This window comes from Nannospalax galili, unplaced genomic scaffold (assembly GCF_000622305.1).
Source record: "Nannospalax galili isolate Female #2095 unplaced genomic scaffold, S.galili_v1.0 scaffold511, whole genome shotgun sequence".
NCBI lineage: Eukaryota > Metazoa > Chordata > Mammalia > Rodentia > Spalacidae > Nannospalax > Nannospalax galili.
Genome location: NW_008331831.1, coordinates 2,353,329 through 2,371,460, shown reverse-complemented (window position 1 = coordinate 2,371,460; position 18,132 = coordinate 2,353,329). Strand labels below are relative to the sequence as shown.

Sequence of the window (18,132 nt, the reverse complement as noted above, 5' to 3'; positions counted from 1 at the left end):
CCAGAACTCACTATCTAGATAAGGCTGGCCTCAAACTCACAAAGATCCACCTGCCTCTGCCTCCCAAGTGCTGGGATTAAAGGCATTGGCCACCACGCCCGGCCCTTATTTATTATTTTTATTTTACTCATGCCAAGAAATGCCCGCAGAGGACAGAAGAGGCTATTGGATCCCCTGGAACTGGAGTTACAGACAGTTGTTAGCTGCCATGTGGGTGCTGGGATTCGAACCTGGGGCTTCTGCAAGAACAGTCAGTATTCTTAACCACTGAGCCATCTCTCCAGCCCTTATTATTTTTATTTTATGTGTGTGAGTGTATTGCCTGCATGTATGTGAGTGCACCTATTTCATACAATGCCTACAGAGACCAGAAAAGGGTGTTGGATTCCTAAATTCCTGGAACTGGAGTTAAGACAGTTGCTGGCCACTATGTGGGTGCTAAGAACTGAACCCAGGTCCTCCTCAAGAGCAGCCAGTGGTCTTAACCACTGGGCCATCGCTCTAGCCCCCAAGAATTATATAATCTTAACCCCTGCCCCTCATAGTTTAAGAAGTAACACGGAAAATACACATGCACAGGACAAACAAATATCTTTCTGAATAAGGGCAGTAATAAACATAAAAACGGGCAATGGCAGCCAGGCGTGGCGGTGCATGCCTTTAATCCCAGCACTCGGGAGGCAGAGGCAGGTGGATCTCTGTGAGTTCGAGGCCAGCCTGGTCTCCATTAGCGAATCCAGGCCAGCTGCGGCTACAGAGAGACCTTGTTTCAAAAAGACCAAAAACAAAACAACAACAACAACAAAAAAAACGGGCAATGGCATTTCACCATTATCACCATCACAGAAGACACACAAAATCCTTCAAGAGCATTAAAAATACTCAGATGAAGACAGGTGGAAGTATCTATTCCCTGCTCAGACTCAGTATAAATGGAAGTAGTGGTCGTTATTTCAAGCCAGGCATTTTAAAAACAATAGAGGGTTACAGAACTGACCCAGAACTTCTTTAGTGTTGACTACTGAGTTCTCCCCTTGGCAGCCCAATGTTTCCCAAAGAAGGACAGAGTTCAAAGGAAGCCCCTTTAGTGTAATGTATTCTAATTATCATGCCATAATACTTAGGGTCCTGAAATTGTTGGCAATAGTCATTGAGACTGCCAGCCTTCCTTTCCTGTGAATTTGAGACTCCACTGTATGAGAGGAGGTAACATTTGATTGAATGCTAGTGGGAATAAATGACTTTCAGTTAGAAAATGGAGAAATGCTTTTCAGAATTAGTCATTAAGTCAAATGCAACAAGAGAACAGACTTATGATTTCCAAACTGATATTTTATATGTCTGGCTAATGTCAAATTTATGAGACTATATGATACTGTTTTCCATATTTTCTTTACTTATTATAAAATTACAAATAGGGGCTAGAGAGATGGCTGCTCCTGCAGAGGACCCAGGTTTATTCTCAGAACTCACATGGCAGCTAACAACTGCCCATAACTCCAGATCCAGGGGATCCAACACCTTCTTCGTCCTCCACAGGCATCGAATGACACAGGTACACTTACATTCATGCAGGCATACACATTCTACACATAAAAATGAATAAAATATTTTGAAAATAAAATTACAAATAGACACATTATATTAATGTTCTGTTATGGTATCACAGACCTCTGAGATCCTAAGAGGTACTTTTGTGATACTGAAGAACTAAGAAAGGGATGGTAAGCAATATGGAGTTTTATGCACCACTACTTAACTGTTCAAAGTGCAGATGGAACCACAAACCACCATTGTACTGTAGTTGGGTGTCTTTGTGCTCTTGGTTTTTCCCTTTTTTCATAGAAAGGAAGACTGGGGAAGGGCGATGGGAATAAGAAGGCAGCTTATCTTTCTGGTGGGCTTAGAAAGGGGATAAAGAAGAGTAGTTTGGGAAATAGGTTCTGGCCAGCTCTTCTAGGCTTCTTAATTTCTTTTCTCTTTCAAACGAAAAGGAAAATAACATACTGCCCACCAAGAACTAACCAACTGTATCAAAAAGTGGGCATCCCCATGAATGGCTTCCATTGACCAAAAAGGAAAGAACTTGGAGCTGGGCATAGTGGCGCACACCTTTAATCACAGCACTAGGGAGGCAGAGGCAAGCAGATCTTTGTGAGATTGAGGTGCGCTTAATCTACATAGAGAGTTCCAGGCCAGCTGGGGCTACAGGGAGATCCTGTCTCAAAGACCCCAAAACAAACAGCCAAACAACAACAACAAAAACCCAAAACAAAACAAACAAACAGCAGAGACAAGAACAAAGCACCTAATTAACTGAGCAGGTTAGAAGGAGGAGGAAGGAGGGTAATATTCTTCCTGTACTTCAAAGTAACACTGGTTGTTAGTGATTTTTCTTAGATGAAGAATAACAGTTAATAAATGTGCAAAGAAGAATAAAATAAACACGCTGCAACTACTAATAAAATCTTCATTAGGAGACACTGATACTAGGTGAGGCCATTAAGTAAAAAGTTGATGATTACTTTAATAGAAGGGTCTGCTGTCAAATCTTGTCATATTCATGGGTCATGTGGGGCAAAGACACGGTGGCCTCCCCAAGGAGATACTATGAATGAAGTACAAACCATCTAGGAAGGATTCCTACTGAGAGATGCAAAGAATTGTGAAATCTCAGAGTAACTTCTAGATCAAGGGACAAGCTACATTAAACCACAGGGAACAGGAGGGTCACGAGTTTGAGGACCCTGGCCTATACTGTAAGACTGTCTAAAATAAAGAAAAGGGGGCTGGAGAGATGACTTTTAAGAGGACCTGGGTTCTGGTCCCAGTACCCACATGGCAACTAACAACCATCTATAACTCCAGTTCCAGGAGAATCCGATTCCTTCTCTCCTTGGACATTACATGACACAGATGCACTTATATACAAGCAGGCAATACACTCATATACATAAAGTAAAAAAATAATAAAGAAAATAAAGAAAAAAGAAAGACAGTGAAGATGACACACTCTTTTGGTGTTGTGAGCATATGTAGTTTTTTGTTGTTGCTGGTTTTATGTTGTTTTGTTGTTTTTTGAGACAGGGGAACGTCCTGTAGCCCCAGCAGGCCTGGAACCCACTATGTAGACCTGGCTGACCTCAATCTCACAGAGATCCACCTGCCTCCACCTCCTGAGTGTGCCATCATGCCTGGCTCATGTTGTTTTGAAAAGTATACTTTTTTTTTTGTCTTTTTTGAGACAAGGTCTCCTTGTAGCCCCAGTTGTCCTGGAACTCACTATGTAGACCAGGCTGGCCTTGAGCTCACAAAGATCTGCATGCCTCTGTCTCCCAAGTGCTGGGATTAAAGGCACGAGCCACCACGCCCGGCTGAAAAGTACACTTTTTAAGACAGAATTCTGTTACCTTTGTCTTTATAGATACTGTCGCTCTCTCCAAACTTAGTTACTCCCAGTCAACTATCATTTATAGAAATCCTCTAGAGCCATAGGACCTTAATCCAAATCCTGTCCTATTATGTCCTGTGTGACAGTGGGCAAACTACTACATCCCTCACATGTGAAAGAGGGGGCTAAGACTACCAAGCTCATAAGTTTTGTGAGAATACACCATATTTTAGATCTATAAAGTTTTGAAAATAGTGCCTGATATAGAATTAGTGTGCAGAACGTGTTAGTAGTAAAAATATTTGTTTTGTTTCTGTGTCTTTCAGTATTGTGCTACACTAATTACTAAAAAAAGGATGCACCCTTTCCTTTGAGTGTGTTGGGAGGTATGGTAGGTTCTAGGTTACTGTTCCAGTCATGCAAGACTAGCAATATAAAAGCTCCAAAAGCTGCAATTCACCATTCACTAAAAAATTTTTATAACTGTATATACAAATCATGGATAGCCTCTGGCACCAAGAGCAATGCTACTCATCAGAATTTTCTGAGGTGATGGAAATGCTCCATGGGTATTGAATGTCTGAAATGTGGTGTGACTGAACAACTAAATTTTCAATTTTTATTGAATCGTGATTAATCTCAGTAGCTCCATGTGGCAAACTGCTATCTTGTAGGACATATGCAATGACTATGAGATGGATGTAATAGATGTGGCTATATCAGTGATCTGACTTTGAAGATGCCACTTGTCCTCTAAAGCCCAGTATCTTTATCTGTAAGATCAGTGTGTAGAAGAGATTGCTACTGCTTTTTACAGAAATAAAGTTCTTTGACTTTGCATAAGAAATGAAGGGTTATTGAACTACTTATTGTAGGCTCTTTCTTTATTAAAAATATTTACCCATGAGGGGTTGGGGTTGTATCTCAGTGGAAGAACACGTATTTAGCTTGTGGAGACCTTGAGTTAAATTTTGAGCACCAAAATAATATTTTCTTCAGTGATAAGAGTGATAATGTGTGTCCTTAGACAGACAGAGAGAGAGAGAGAGAGAGAGAGAGAGAGAGAAAGTCAGTTCTTGTAAATTCACGTAGAATCTATAACCCCAGATTTTAAATGTGCTCATTCATAGTTCTCTCTCTTTTGTGCTCTCCTAACATTTTATTTATTTATTTTTTATTTGTTTGCTGTTACTGGGGATTGAACCCCAGACCCTGTACATATTAAGTATGTGCTCGACCACTGAGATATATCCTGGCTCTGTTCATTATTTTTAAATCAATATTTGCTACTCTTAATTACTTGTATTAGTCAGGTTGAGTATTTGTCTAACTCCCTTATTAGGTTGTGAGTTTAGGGGGAGGAGGTGGGTATTTTGTAAAACTAGAATTGAGTAAAAAGATGAATACATGAGGGCTGGAGAGATGGCTCAGCGGTTAAGGACACTGGTTGTTCTTGCAGAAGACCTGGGTTCAAATTCCAGCACCCACATGGCAGCTAACAACTGTCCATAACTCCAGGCCCAGGAGATCTGACAGCCCCTTCTGACCTCTGCAGGCACTGCATGACATGGGTGCACTTACCTACATGCAGGCAATACATGCATAAAATAAAAATACACATAAAATAAAAATAACAAATAAAACATTTTTTTAAAAGATGAATACATGGAACTTTTGTGTGTCTTATCCAATTACATATTAAGCAGGTTTGAAGACACACTGTCTCTTTCTAAGCACATTGCAAAAAAAGCACAAAGTTAACCATTCATTCAAAACCAAAGTGTTGGGGCTGGAGAGATGGCTCAGTATTTAAGAGTGCTGACTGCTCTTGCAGAGGACCTCGGTTCGATTGTGCGCACCCATATGGCGGCTACGAACTGTCCTTTCCAGTTCCAGGGGAATCTGAAGCCCTCTTCTGACCTTCATGGCATTGCATGACATGGGTGCACTCACTTACATGCAGGCAATACACTTGTACACATAAAATAAAAATAAATTTAAAAAAACAAAGTGTTTATTGTGTTTTCATTCCTCATCTTCCTTGCTGAAAATCTTTAGAAAGTGCAAACAGATTAAAAGACAAGACTTTCAGCCTGTTTGTACATTTCAGTTGGGGTATGTCCATTTTTGCAGGTTCTAAAGCCAAAAGTACTGAAACTAAAAAAAGAAAAAGCAGCCCTAGTAACTTAATTCTAACATTTACTATTCTCAGCAATGTACTTGCAGACATCCAATATGTCCTAAGTTGTAATAGAAATAATTACTGTAATACGGTAACTGATTTCATAACTACTAGAAAATGCCAAAATTACAAAATGTAGTGTTGTGCTACTTTCCTTCATAACAAGGTACATGTTCTTACTGGAAATCTTTACTTTCTCCTCCGAAATGCCAGAAATTCTTCTGTAAAATAAACACATCTTGTCAAGACTCTCTGGAACTGGTATAATTACCAGAGGCAATCCCTGTGTAAGATCAAAGCAACAAAACCATAACAGGCAATGTGTGACCTCCACCACGCCACCAGAGACCAACTTTTCAACAGGGAGAAGAGTCAATAATCCAGAACAGAAAACATTAAATAATGAGAAATGCTTCCAAAGTGTGGCTCACCACATCCATCAGAACTGTCACAGAAAGATTTCAGAGCCTCTATGGTTTCCCAGAACAAACTTCTAGTGAGATTTGTAATGACAATCATTAAAAGCTGCATCATGTGCCAGAGGCAAAAACTAATTTCCCAAATACAAACAAAATGTCAAAAGATAGGAATAAAATAATTTTCTAAATTTCAATGGATATTTTAAAATGTCTAGTGGGAAAGGCAAAGATAATTAGATATTTTTTGCTTAGTATATTTTCAGCAATGTATTTGCAGACATGCAATATGTCCTAAGTTGTAATAGAGATAAGTACTGTAATTTCTCTTATTTAACCATCCTCATTTAATTTTCCTAAGAATGTTTGGAGAGTGAGCTATGAGCATTAATCAGTTAAATATAATTATTAATGATACATTAAAGACTTTTATGGTTTGCTTGTTTTGTTTGTGCTAATGGTGGATCATTAAATCCAGAAACAGGGTCCCCTAATAATGACTTAGGTAAGAATTTAAAAGATGCAAAGGAATAAAGAAATCTCTGCTTAAATAATAACAGCAAAATTCAAGTACATTTAAGATCAGCTTTTAAGAAGTACTGCAGGGGGCTGAAGAGATGGCTCAGCAGTTAGGAGTACTGGCTGCTCTTGCAGAGGACCCAGGTTCGAATCCCAGCACCCACAAGATGGCTAACAACCCTCCATAACTCCAGTTCCAGGGGATCCAATGCCTTCTTCTGACCTCCGCGGGTACTGCATGACATGGGTGCACCTACCTACATGCAGGCAATACACTCATCTACGTAAAAAAAAAGTACTGCAAATCAAATTGTGCTTTAGAATCAGCCAAATTTGACCATTTTTCTTACATTGTTAAACAGCTTCTTTTTTCAAATCAGATGAGAGTTGGGGGCTTTACAAATATACCTGAATTATGCAGCTTGTGAAACAATATAATTTGCTGTAATTCAGACAGCACTAAAAGTGGGAGACAACTTGAAAAAACACTGGACACTCAAAGCAAGTGAGCTTCCTGTCTTCCGGATTTGCTGTTCCTGCCTCTTGCACCTGCTCAGTCATCCTCCATCTTTCCATCTTATTGTATTAATGTTGCTAATTGTATTTATCAGTTTTGCCACAATTTCAATGCTGCTTAAACAGCTGTGGGTTTTCTCTAGGCAATTATCAGTCACTACACTTAGGCTTTCGAATTTGTTGAAAGGCTCTTTAACCTTAAGAAAGCAGGTCTTATGTTTATGTATATGTTCTTTTAATAGAATTACTGAGAAAAGGTGCCTGGCGTGGTGGCTCACACCTTTAATCCCAGCACTTGGGAGGCAGAGGCAGGCAGATCTCTGTGAGTTCAAGGCCAGCCTGGTCTACATAGTGAGTTCCAGGACAGCTGGGGCTACAGGGAGACCCTGTCTCAAAAAGACTAAAAAAAAAAGAATTACTGAGAAAGGATTAAAAAAAAAACACACATATGTAGTTAAGAACTATATTAATTCTAATTGTAGTAAGTTACAAACTAGCAACAATTGCTTAGCAAAGCCTATTATATACTCATTTTTTTATTACACATGATGTCATATACTCTTTCCTTCTATATATGTGTATTGCATAATGCATAAAGCACATTATAAAAATACTGCCAAATCCCTGCAACAGCCCTCTGTCATTACCTATGTGCAAGAGGCTAAGTCTTTATAGGTATTCACAGTCACCTAGTGGTCTCTTGAGGTCATGTACTGTGGCAAGCACACCTTTCACAACAGGCAAGTTCCCCACCCCTGCTTCTCCAACTCCTTTCAAAGAGAAAATTCTGTATTAGATTGCCTTTCTTTTTCAGTGTTGGAGAGAGAACCCAGGGCCTCACATATACTAGGCAAGTGCTCTACCACTGAGCTATACAATAGAACGTTTTTTATTCTTGACTCTGACATTGATTTTTTTTTCCCCCCTTCCTATTACAGAATATACAAGAAACACATTCGGAGAGAAGCAAGATTTATATTAGTCATCAGCTGACAGCCCTCTTCATCAACTATCAACAACTAAATTGAGAAGTCTGTAAGTCAGGGCTATAGCTCAGTGCTGGAGTGCTTGCCTTGCATTCATGAGTCCCTGGGTTCAATTTCTGGTACCACAAAGAAAAAAAAAAATCTGTAAGCTAGGAACATACTTCACATGTCACTTATAAATAACTTAAAAATAAATTCAGGGCTGGTGAGATGACTTAGTAGTTAAAGAGCACTGGCTACTCTTGCAGAGGACCTGGATTCAGTTCCCAGCACCCACATGTGCGCCAACAACTGTCTGTAACTCCAGTTCCAGGAATCCAACGCCCTCTTCTGGCTTCCATGGGCATTGCACACACATATATATTTATATACATGCAAGCAAATTTGGGGCTGGAGAGACGGCTCAGCAGTTAAGAATACTGACTGTTCTTGCAGAAGACCCAGGTTTGAATGACAGTACCCACATGGCAGCTAACAACTGTCTGTAACTCCAGTTCCAGGGGTGCACTTACCTACATGCAGGCAAATACATGCATACACATAAAATAAAAATAATAAATAAAATATTTTTTAAATAAAGTAAAAATTTAAAATTTTTTAAAAAATACATATTTTATTATTTTTAGTGTATGAGTGTATCGCCTACATGTAGGTAAGTATACCTGTGTCGTGCAATGCCTGCAGAGGACAGAAGAGGCTGTCAGATCCCCTGGGACTGGAGTTACAGACAGTTGTTAGCTGCCATGTGGCATGTGGGTGCTGGGATTTGAACCCAGGTCTTCTGCAAGAACAACCAGTGTTCTTAACCACTGAGCCATCTCTCCAGCCCAAATTTTTCAAAAATTCAAAGATAACATTGTAAAGTTAACAAGTTTTGGTGTTTTAAAAAGTTTAATAATAATCTGTGTGCATGTAAGGTCAAAAGCATTGTAGAACACACTGGGCAAGGTGGCACACGTCTCTAATCCCAGTACTCCAAAGCAGAGGCAGATGGATTTTTGTAAGATCAAGGCCAGTTCCAGGCCAGATGGGGCTAACAGGGAGACTTTTTCCCAGAAAGAAAAAGCATGTAGAAAAATTTTGAAATTTCAATTATAGGCTCAATCACTACCCTGGCATTCCTCTATCCCTTTTCTGTTCCAAGGGAAAGGTGATATTTCAATAGTGCAAAATTCTTCATTGAGACAGAAACATTAAAATGATAAACATTTTGGAAAGCAAAGTACACTTCAAATCCTAACTGTTCTTTCAGACCTATATTGACTCTTAGACTCCTTGCCAACATTTGGTAAGGATTAGCCTTCCATTAGACAAAAGCAAGCATTCCTGAGATAAATCAGGAGTTTTTGCCATGAGACTCATAAAACCTTTTCACAACACAGATTTTCAAGAGAATCCTTTAAGGTTTTAGGAGGCTGCTCCTTTTACTAAGTAACAAAATACACCCCATGGTGTCTCACTGACCCCACTCAGCTGTCCTTTGACCTCTTCAATTGTTGAAGCCTAACTCCAGGGCCACAGAGTTTGCCTCCCATATCAAAAAGGCTAATGTTGCTTCCTCCTCGCACCTGGTGAAACAAAATGCAACAGTTCTGGCTCTTTCTTCTGCCTCCTCCCCTCTCTCTGACCATTTTCCAGATGTTTCAGGCCCAAATGTTAAGCCAATACTAGGTTTCAGTGTCTCATGGTCACCATGAAGGCACACACAGGGACAAGGCTGAAGCAGCAATGACCCTCTTGTTCTTTCTGGCCTCAAAAGGATACGACAGATCATAAAAGAGGAAAAGATCTTTGGTCTCCCTTTAAAAATACCAGGCTATTTGAACACATTGGAACTTCCAGAGGGAGGGAGGGAGAAAGAGAGGGAGGGAGGGAGGGAGAGAGAGAAAGAATGAGATTGAGGTTATGTTTCTTCTAATAGCCAAGAGTTATCTAAAACAGTCACCCTAAATTCTCAATTCTCAACCCCTTGCTATGGGAGGAAAGGGAAGCAATGTCACTCTTCTTCCAGTCCAAAGTAAAGGCCTTCTAAAAATAGAATAAAACATAAACTCTTACAAAACCTCTATAATGCACATCTCAGAACAGTGTTATATGAAATAAAATTTAAATATCTACGGTTACTACTGTTTGAGTTTTTCTGTAGAAGCCAAGAGTCTCGAAGTCTCTCTTATCAGACAGTTTAGAAGAAAATTATAATCACCAAATGGGAATAAAAAAGTAAATTCTTGGGGGGGCTGGTGAGAGATGGATATATTGTATACATGTATGAAACTTTCAAAGAACAAAAAGAAAAAAACAAAAACAAATTCAGTCCAAAAAAGTAAATTCTTATTTTCTTTTTTAAAAAAAGATTTGTTTTTATTTACATGTATGTGTGCATGCCACACATGCGGGTGCACATGGAGGCCAGAAGGTGTCAGATAATGTGGAGCTGGAGGTACAGATGGAGCAGCCAACATGGGTGCTGGAGACTGAACTCAAGCTCAGGTCCTCTGGAAAAGCAATAAGTGTTGTTAACTGCTGAGCTATTTTTCCAGGCCCTGAATTCTTACTTTCTTAATTTAGGTATACAGAAAATACCTTAATATAGGTATGCAGAAAATAGGTATACAGAAAACTCCCAGAGAAAGATCCATTGATGAGTAAGTTTTATTGGGGGAGTAGGGAAGATGGGGGAATGGATAAGCGTCGGGGAGGGTCAAAGGACAGGAGTTTATCGAAATATCTGCTTAATCAGTTTAAGGACCAGACATAGTAGCTTTATTTAAATTGTAAATATAACTTCCCCAAACAAATTTGATCATGCAAAATTTGAGGAGAAGAATTTAATTGTACAATACCTTGGTTTATATATTAACATTTTTGAATCATGTTCATGGTTAAGTTTGGCAGTCAACACTTCAAGGAGTCTGTTGCCTAGATTCTAACTTGTTTAAGGCTTTTTTATACCTGTAAAAACAGAAAAATATATACATACATTAATTTCCAAGTGCCTTTTATAGTGTAATATAACAACATAAATACCTAAAATTTTCTAAAACTGTAGTTTGAAATGATCAGTCTTATCTAACTCTATATACATTACAAGGAGCAAATATACAGATGGTCCTCCTTCCTAAATAATCTTCAAATTTTCACTCTTAAATACATATTAAGAAATGATTCATGTTGTTCTTAAGATTCCCCCCTTCCAAAAGTAAGTTGAATAAGTTTGTTTTCACTGCATAATTGACAAGTATTACCATAATGGTAAAAGCACACAGATTTTTTTTTAATAGAAACTGAATTAACATAAGGTAATTTTCTTATTCTGAGGTGTTTGGGAATTTTATATTCTCTGATATTTGTCTCAAATTAATCTATTCAGAGAACTATAAAGAAGGTAAAACAAAACCAATACTGAGATGATATTTTTCTACTTTTAGGAATTCTTTAAAAACTCCCAAGAAGAAAGACTCCAAGAAGAAAAAGAGCTATTTCTTACCCTTTTGAGCAGAGTCTTTCTAGAAGATATTAATTACATTAATTATAATTCCTTACAGTTGGTAGAATAGTGTGCCTAGTATACTCTCCACTAAGTAGATTATGGTCAACACAAACTATTGCATAGAAATATAAAGTTGCAAAGCATGAAGTGAATAAAAACTGTCATTAATTTTCATACATAACTTAGAAGTATTTCTAACCCTTTTTTTAACTGTCTGAAAAAGGAAACAAGTTTTCTAAGAATGTACTAATTTCAATATGAACATTTACAGCACTAAAATACCTGAAGTGATGTTAACATGTTTTCTAAAAGAATTTATTTTTTTCGTTATTTTACTTTCCTTTTATGTCAATTTGAAAGAGAAAAAGAAGCATTTCAGATTTGGGGATAAAACTGTCTTAACCACTTACTATGGGAAGAACGCCTTCATGCAAAAGAATAATGAAAAACCCACATATTTCGCACCCACACATACACAAACAACATCCTTTTGGAATCAAGAGCTTGCTGGCTACCTACATCCAAACCCAAAATGACCCCATATGGTCAACAAGGTCAAACAGCATCACTGCCAATGAGAACTGTATGACTCCACAGGGACCTTGATGATTTTTAAAAAAGGTCAGTAATCCAATTCTAATAGCTTTGGAGTCTAAAATTGCTAATTTTTAGCCACGTGCTGCACACTTCACCTGCTAGTAATGACATTTTTGTATTTTCTTCTAATTACACTCAAAGCTAAGACCTTTGGCCCTGGGCCACAGACCCCTATTCAGGCTGCACACATTCTCTTAAACGACCTGATCCTTTGTTGTCACTCTTACTCTTTCATCTATTATTTACACCCATAGAGAAGGAAGATACTCCACCATTTGTACAGCTTAAAGCTTCTAACCATCTTAATTTCTTTGCCTTTCACCTTATGGTCCTTTTCATAGACAAATGCCAAAAAGTTTGACAAAATCATTTTTTTCTTTTCCAGTTACACTGCCCTCCTTTCCCCTCTTAAGACCCTAGCCAGCCTCCTGTCCTGTCCCTTGTCTTACACAGAAGGGACTTGGTATCCGTAAGGATTTACACATTATGACTTTCACCAACAGAATGAATACAAATCTGCAATGCCTTCTGACAGATCAATAAAAATTATGTATTTTCTTCCATCAAAGAGACCATGAAATGAAATTGGAGGTTACTTAAAATAACTTAGAATCTGCTCTCAGCCATCTTTAAGGCACAAGCATAGAGTTTTCAGCATGCCCCTGCAGAGTCAACAAAAAAGCACACAGAAAGCAGTGGGATGTTACTTATACCGTCGAAACTTTTCAAATGTTTTAATATCTACTATTTTTCAGATGTTTACCAAAAAGAGAAAAAAAGGAAGAAGAAAAAAAGAGATATCTAAGAACTCAATTTTTAGCTTAATCTTTAAAACATTTTAAAGTAACTAATTCTCCAACAAGCAAAACTCTCAATACACATATCTACCATGATCACTACTTCTCAACACTTTTGCCAGATTTGCACCCACAGACGCACACACAGTTTGGAAATCTGAAGCACAGAACTGTTACCACAATGTAGATCACGCCCTCAGATCACGATAATCACCGAAAGATTCTGGGTCCCAAGATGTTTATAAAATGACATCTGATCCATCCTTGCTCTCTCTTCCTCTGTCCAGCTTACTCTTGATTTCTGACAGTGTTTCCTTGTTGTCTGTCCCCTCTGCAGACCCTGAACCCCCTGTCTTTTCTTATTTTCACCATTTGCTTCAACCAGCAGTTCACTGGAGACCCATCCATCTTGTAACGCCTAAAGTGACAGATGCTCTCAGGAACAACCACACTGCTGAGTGAACAAAAGATAACATCGCCTCCAGGAACTCCAGAGAGAAATACAACTGCAACCTTAAGACAGGGTCTGACTTGACAGACATCGGACCATAAACCTCTTCTAAGCGAAAAAGAAAACAATTGCCACACACACACAAAAAATCTGACACAATCAAAGGCCCAAAAGAGTGATTATTTGTGGATTGCCTTTTCACTCTAACTCACTTTTCCCTCAGTGCTTTTATATTGGGGCAATTCACTTGCCAAGAGGCAAGGGAAGTTCTTGGGAAAAGGATCCTTTCTCAAGTATCCCTTTTTATTCAACAATATTCAAAGTGAAATTCATTCACATGTGTGCTACAGGAAATCTAAGGCTTCGATTCAGCACTCTTCGGCCTGACACTTCTTGTTTGCATAAAGCATTAGCTGTGCTTAGAAATGCTGACTCTGTTCTACTGCTGTGAAAGGAACATGCATGCTTTGCAAATTAAAAACACATTAAGCACATTAGAAATTAAAAAAGCAACATGTGACACAATGTCAACAATATGTGTAGCTCATAATAAAAAAGCTCACCATTCATTCATCAGACAAGCTCCAACTTGAGTTAAAGAGACAGTGAAGCCAGAGGACTCTGGGAAGGGCTGCAGATTTCTCTTCTAACAAAGGAAAGGTCATATGAGCATCGCCCAGCAACAAACTAAGGACAGGGAATCTGGGGATGCAGGGGCCTCTGTTGATGCCATCTAGGGCTTTGAGTTTTGTTGTTGTTTCAAATCTTATTTAAAATCATAATACAGAAACAGGAAATAAATACTTTTCTAACATTTAGATACCATGAGGGAAAGTTCTAAGGAATAAAAAAAAGCTAAAACCAACTGCAAGGTTCAGTTACAAACACTGTGATCAATGACAATTATAGAGTAAGAACATGCTCTTATGCTGTATATGTTATTACCAAAAAATGGACAAATAATACAAATATGTGTGCTACATCTAAAGACCCCGAAATACCCAAGAAAAGTTCCATCAACAATATTTCTATGAAATGTGCATGCATGCGTACACTTACATATATGCAGGTAAAACACTCATACACAAAAAAATAATAAAAATTAATTAAAAATAAGATTTCTATGAAATGTGTGAATTTGTTATGGTATTTGCTTAATAAAAATATTTTATTTTTTCTTTAAAATTTTTACATACAAAGCCTTTAAGTTATGCTAAAATTAAGATTTTGTTTTGTAATTGCCAATGAATCTTCTCATCCTTACAGTCCAAAAGTCATCGTGAAATTTAAAAGATATTTTTTCTACTATGTGTACGTTATTTGGTGATAAAAAAAAAAAACTCCATAAATTAACATTCTTATATCTCTTTTATTTCCTCAAACACTTGGCATATCTTTATAAATATCATAGTACAATTTTTCATAACTTCAGAATTTTCTGTTTTATTTTTAAGGCTGGCAATATAATATACACAAAATGATTAAATGAGCATGTACGTTTAGCTAACTCAATAGAAAATGATTAAACAATTATAGAATGCTTGTCCTTGTATAGAAAACTTGTTCTACAGTGAACTTGATTTTAAACCTAAGGACTAACATGCACTGGCTCAGCCTAATTCTCCCAAACCACCGAGCCAGCATCCTTTCTGCATCCTCAAGTTTGGGCATCAACACCAAGAGAGATGTGACCTTGAAATGACAGCACCGTTGCTAAAAGCTCCAAAAAGATCCAATTAAATTGTCCACTTATAAACACAATAGGATCAATATGCACGCATGGAAAGCACACCCCTGTGGAAAGTTCTTATTGCTTGACTGATCAAAAACAAAACAAAAACTTTTCTTTCTTTAAGAGCCTCTTCCAGATCACAGTCAGTGCCAGAAATCCACACAGGAAAAAAATCCATCAAAATGAAACCCTAAAAGGGTTTACCCTTCACCACCCTATTTGCACTTCAAAACCCTCCAGTCCTCCAGTTAAACTCCAGGGCTGAACCATTGCAATAGTAAGAGAGGTGGCCAGTGGTGATTTATCTTCCTTTTGGCTCTGGACAGAGCTGTAGTGTCTAGGAAGCTTGCCTTGCCTGACTGGAACCCTCCTCCAAATCTCCACCTTCACTTGTGCAGTCTTGGATTTGCAATACCTTACAAACAATGTTTAGGCTTCTTCTAATTTCATGCAAGAACCTTTGTAAGTCAAGAGTTGGGCACATTTTCTTGGTAGTGATTTCATGAAATGGAATGCTGCTGAGTAATCAGAGCATTGCAAACACCAGGTTAAACTGCAGGTTCCCTTTGTTCTAAGTTGAGGTAAAATAGAAACTTCCTATCTGTATCGCTTCTGTTTCACATTAAATGTCAGCAGAACTTCCTAAACTGTTCCCAATTTATACCTGCATATCTTTTACCTTTGGGCAACCTTAGCCAACTTCTACACTATGGTCTCAATCTAATTTGAATATATACACTGTAAAATGTTTTTTACAAATCCAAAAAGTAGGTATTTCATAGGTCACAAACTCCTGGGTCAAGTAGACCTAAAAACAGATACCAGATCATTATGACTCAACTGATTTTTTCCACTTTTGTATCAAATATGCATCACAACTGTCATGTCATATGCATAATTTCCCCCCAGTAAAACAAACACTGATCATTAACAGTTATTTAAATTAGGTACCCAAAGTCATCAAATGTTAAATACAGTGAAATTATTCCTTAAAAATAGAAACAATTTTGTCACTAGGCATGGCTAATCATTTCATAATTATGCTCACTTGCTTCCCAGAAAAGACAGAAAATAAAAATGATATGCATACTTTTGTTGCCTGTTCATTTTTGTTTTATTTAAATGAGAGTTCATTTTTATAATGGATACCGATAGATTCCATCTGAACACCATAATGACAAAGTGCACCAAACATTTCCTATAGTGGTAATAGTTTTACAAATCAAAAACTTTTTATTTATTTAAATGTATTTTCTGACAATTGCATGCACAGAATGCACTCTGATTATATTTATGCTCCCTCAGCCTTTCCTATCCCTCTCCCACTCTTGCTGAGTCTCCTCTTCCCAACCAGTCCCTCACCCATCCATGTCTTTTCTTTATTCTTTTCTTTCCAATGTAGGTCTTGTGCAGATAGTCACATACGCTGTGTGTTCTTGACGGTGACCACCAAGCCATACCCATAAGGCAGTGTTTCATAGGGTGCCTACAAATCAAAGGGTTTTAAGTTCCTTCACTAAACTCGTAGAGACTCCAAAGGTATTTGTATTTCATTTAAATCTAATATGCTAATAAAATCTTATAAGCAAGAAAAATAAGTATATGACCAAGCTAAAAATACAAGAAAAGGGAAGCTGGGCATAGGGCATAGGCCTTTAATCCCAGCACGAGGGAGGCAGGGGGAGGCAGATTTCAGTGAGATTGAGGTCAGCCTGATCTACACAGCTCAAATTCCAAGCCAGCTGAGGCTACAAAAAAAAAAAAAAAAAAGGAAATTTCTGTCTAATAGTAAAGAATAATTTACATTTTTGGAGTCATTTATCAACCATTAAAATTCTACAACTGCTGGGCTTGGTGGCACATGCCTTTAATCCCAGCACTCAGGAGGCAGAGGCAGAGGCAGGTGGATCTCTGTGAGTTCGAGGCCAGCCTGGTATCCATAGAGAATCCAGGCCAGATGGGGCTTCAGGGAGACCCTGTCTCAAAAAAAACAAAAAACAAAAAACAAAAAACAAAACAAAACTCTACAACAAACATCCTTATATCTCATGAGCAAATATTTTTCATTTTCAAAGACTCAAATACCACAAATACTAGAAAACTCAATCCGTTTAGCAAATGATTTTATTGTTTGCTACCAGATCGATGATTATCAGATTTCTATTTCAGATGACTGAAAACCTTGTACAAATAACAGTATTGAGGAAAACGAATTTCTTAACCTACCTCAGGACATAAGAAGAAAGAAACACTTTCCTCAGAGAATTGACCAGAGTAATTGACCCACCAGAGAGGAAGCATTCAATCTTCATTAAATATTTATTCAGTGCAATAGGTTGTTAGGTGCTATTTAGACCTCAAAGAAAAAGAATAGTTCCTGTCTGGTAGGAAGTGTGTCTTAGAAGTCACTAGAGATGAGACAGCTCCTCAAACAATGACACTACATTTCAAAAATGACAGTGCTAAAACCGAAGACACACCAAGTATTGTGGTGCACATCTGTAATTCTAGCACTTGGGAGGCTGAGGCAGAAGGACTCAAATTCAAAGCCTGCCTAGGCTACATAACAAGATTGGCTCTGAAAAACAATCGACCAACCAGTCAACCAACCAACCAAAATACACTGGAGATGCACTACTAAAATATATATTATTGCTTTGCAATTGGATATCAAAGAAAGTGATATGTATGAACTTTCATAAGGTTGTAACTTGATGTCCTAATATGGCAGAGCAATAAAATCTGCAAGAAGAGTCCCCAGCTCTGCATTCAACCATGTCATCTGGTCTTCTCTGGGACTCCAGGTCCTTATCCATAAAACAAAGAGGGAATTAAAAGTAGCACATTTCAGGACTAAAAACAAAATGGTGGTCTCTATTTGCAGCTGACATAATTTTTTATATGAATACCCCAAGACTCCACCAGAAAACTATTAGAACTAATAAATTCAGTATAGCTAATAAAATAAAGACATATAAAAGTCAGTAGCATCCATATATTCTAATAGTGAACTGTCAAAAATGAAGAAAATGCCATTTATTACTAACAAAGTAAA

At 37.9% G+C, this 18,132-nt stretch overlaps 1 protein-coding gene across 3 annotated transcripts in view; it reads right to left on the bottom strand.

Annotated features, from left to right (window-relative positions):
- The window catches only part of Greb1l (GREB1 like retinoic acid receptor coactivator), a 274,544-nt gene that overhangs the window by 143,446 nt on the left and 112,966 nt on the right, over positions 1 to 18,132 (bottom strand). For 2 of the 3 annotated variants that reach the window (XM_029560559.1, XM_008826964.2), the window contains exon 2: positions 10,854 to 10,962. The gene's annotated coding sequence lies outside the window, so the exon portion shown is untranslated. Of the gene's footprint in view, positions 1 to 10,853; positions 10,963 to 13,108; positions 13,185 to 18,132 lie in introns of those variants that run through there. The other variant, XM_017796571.1, reaches the window with a different exon arrangement.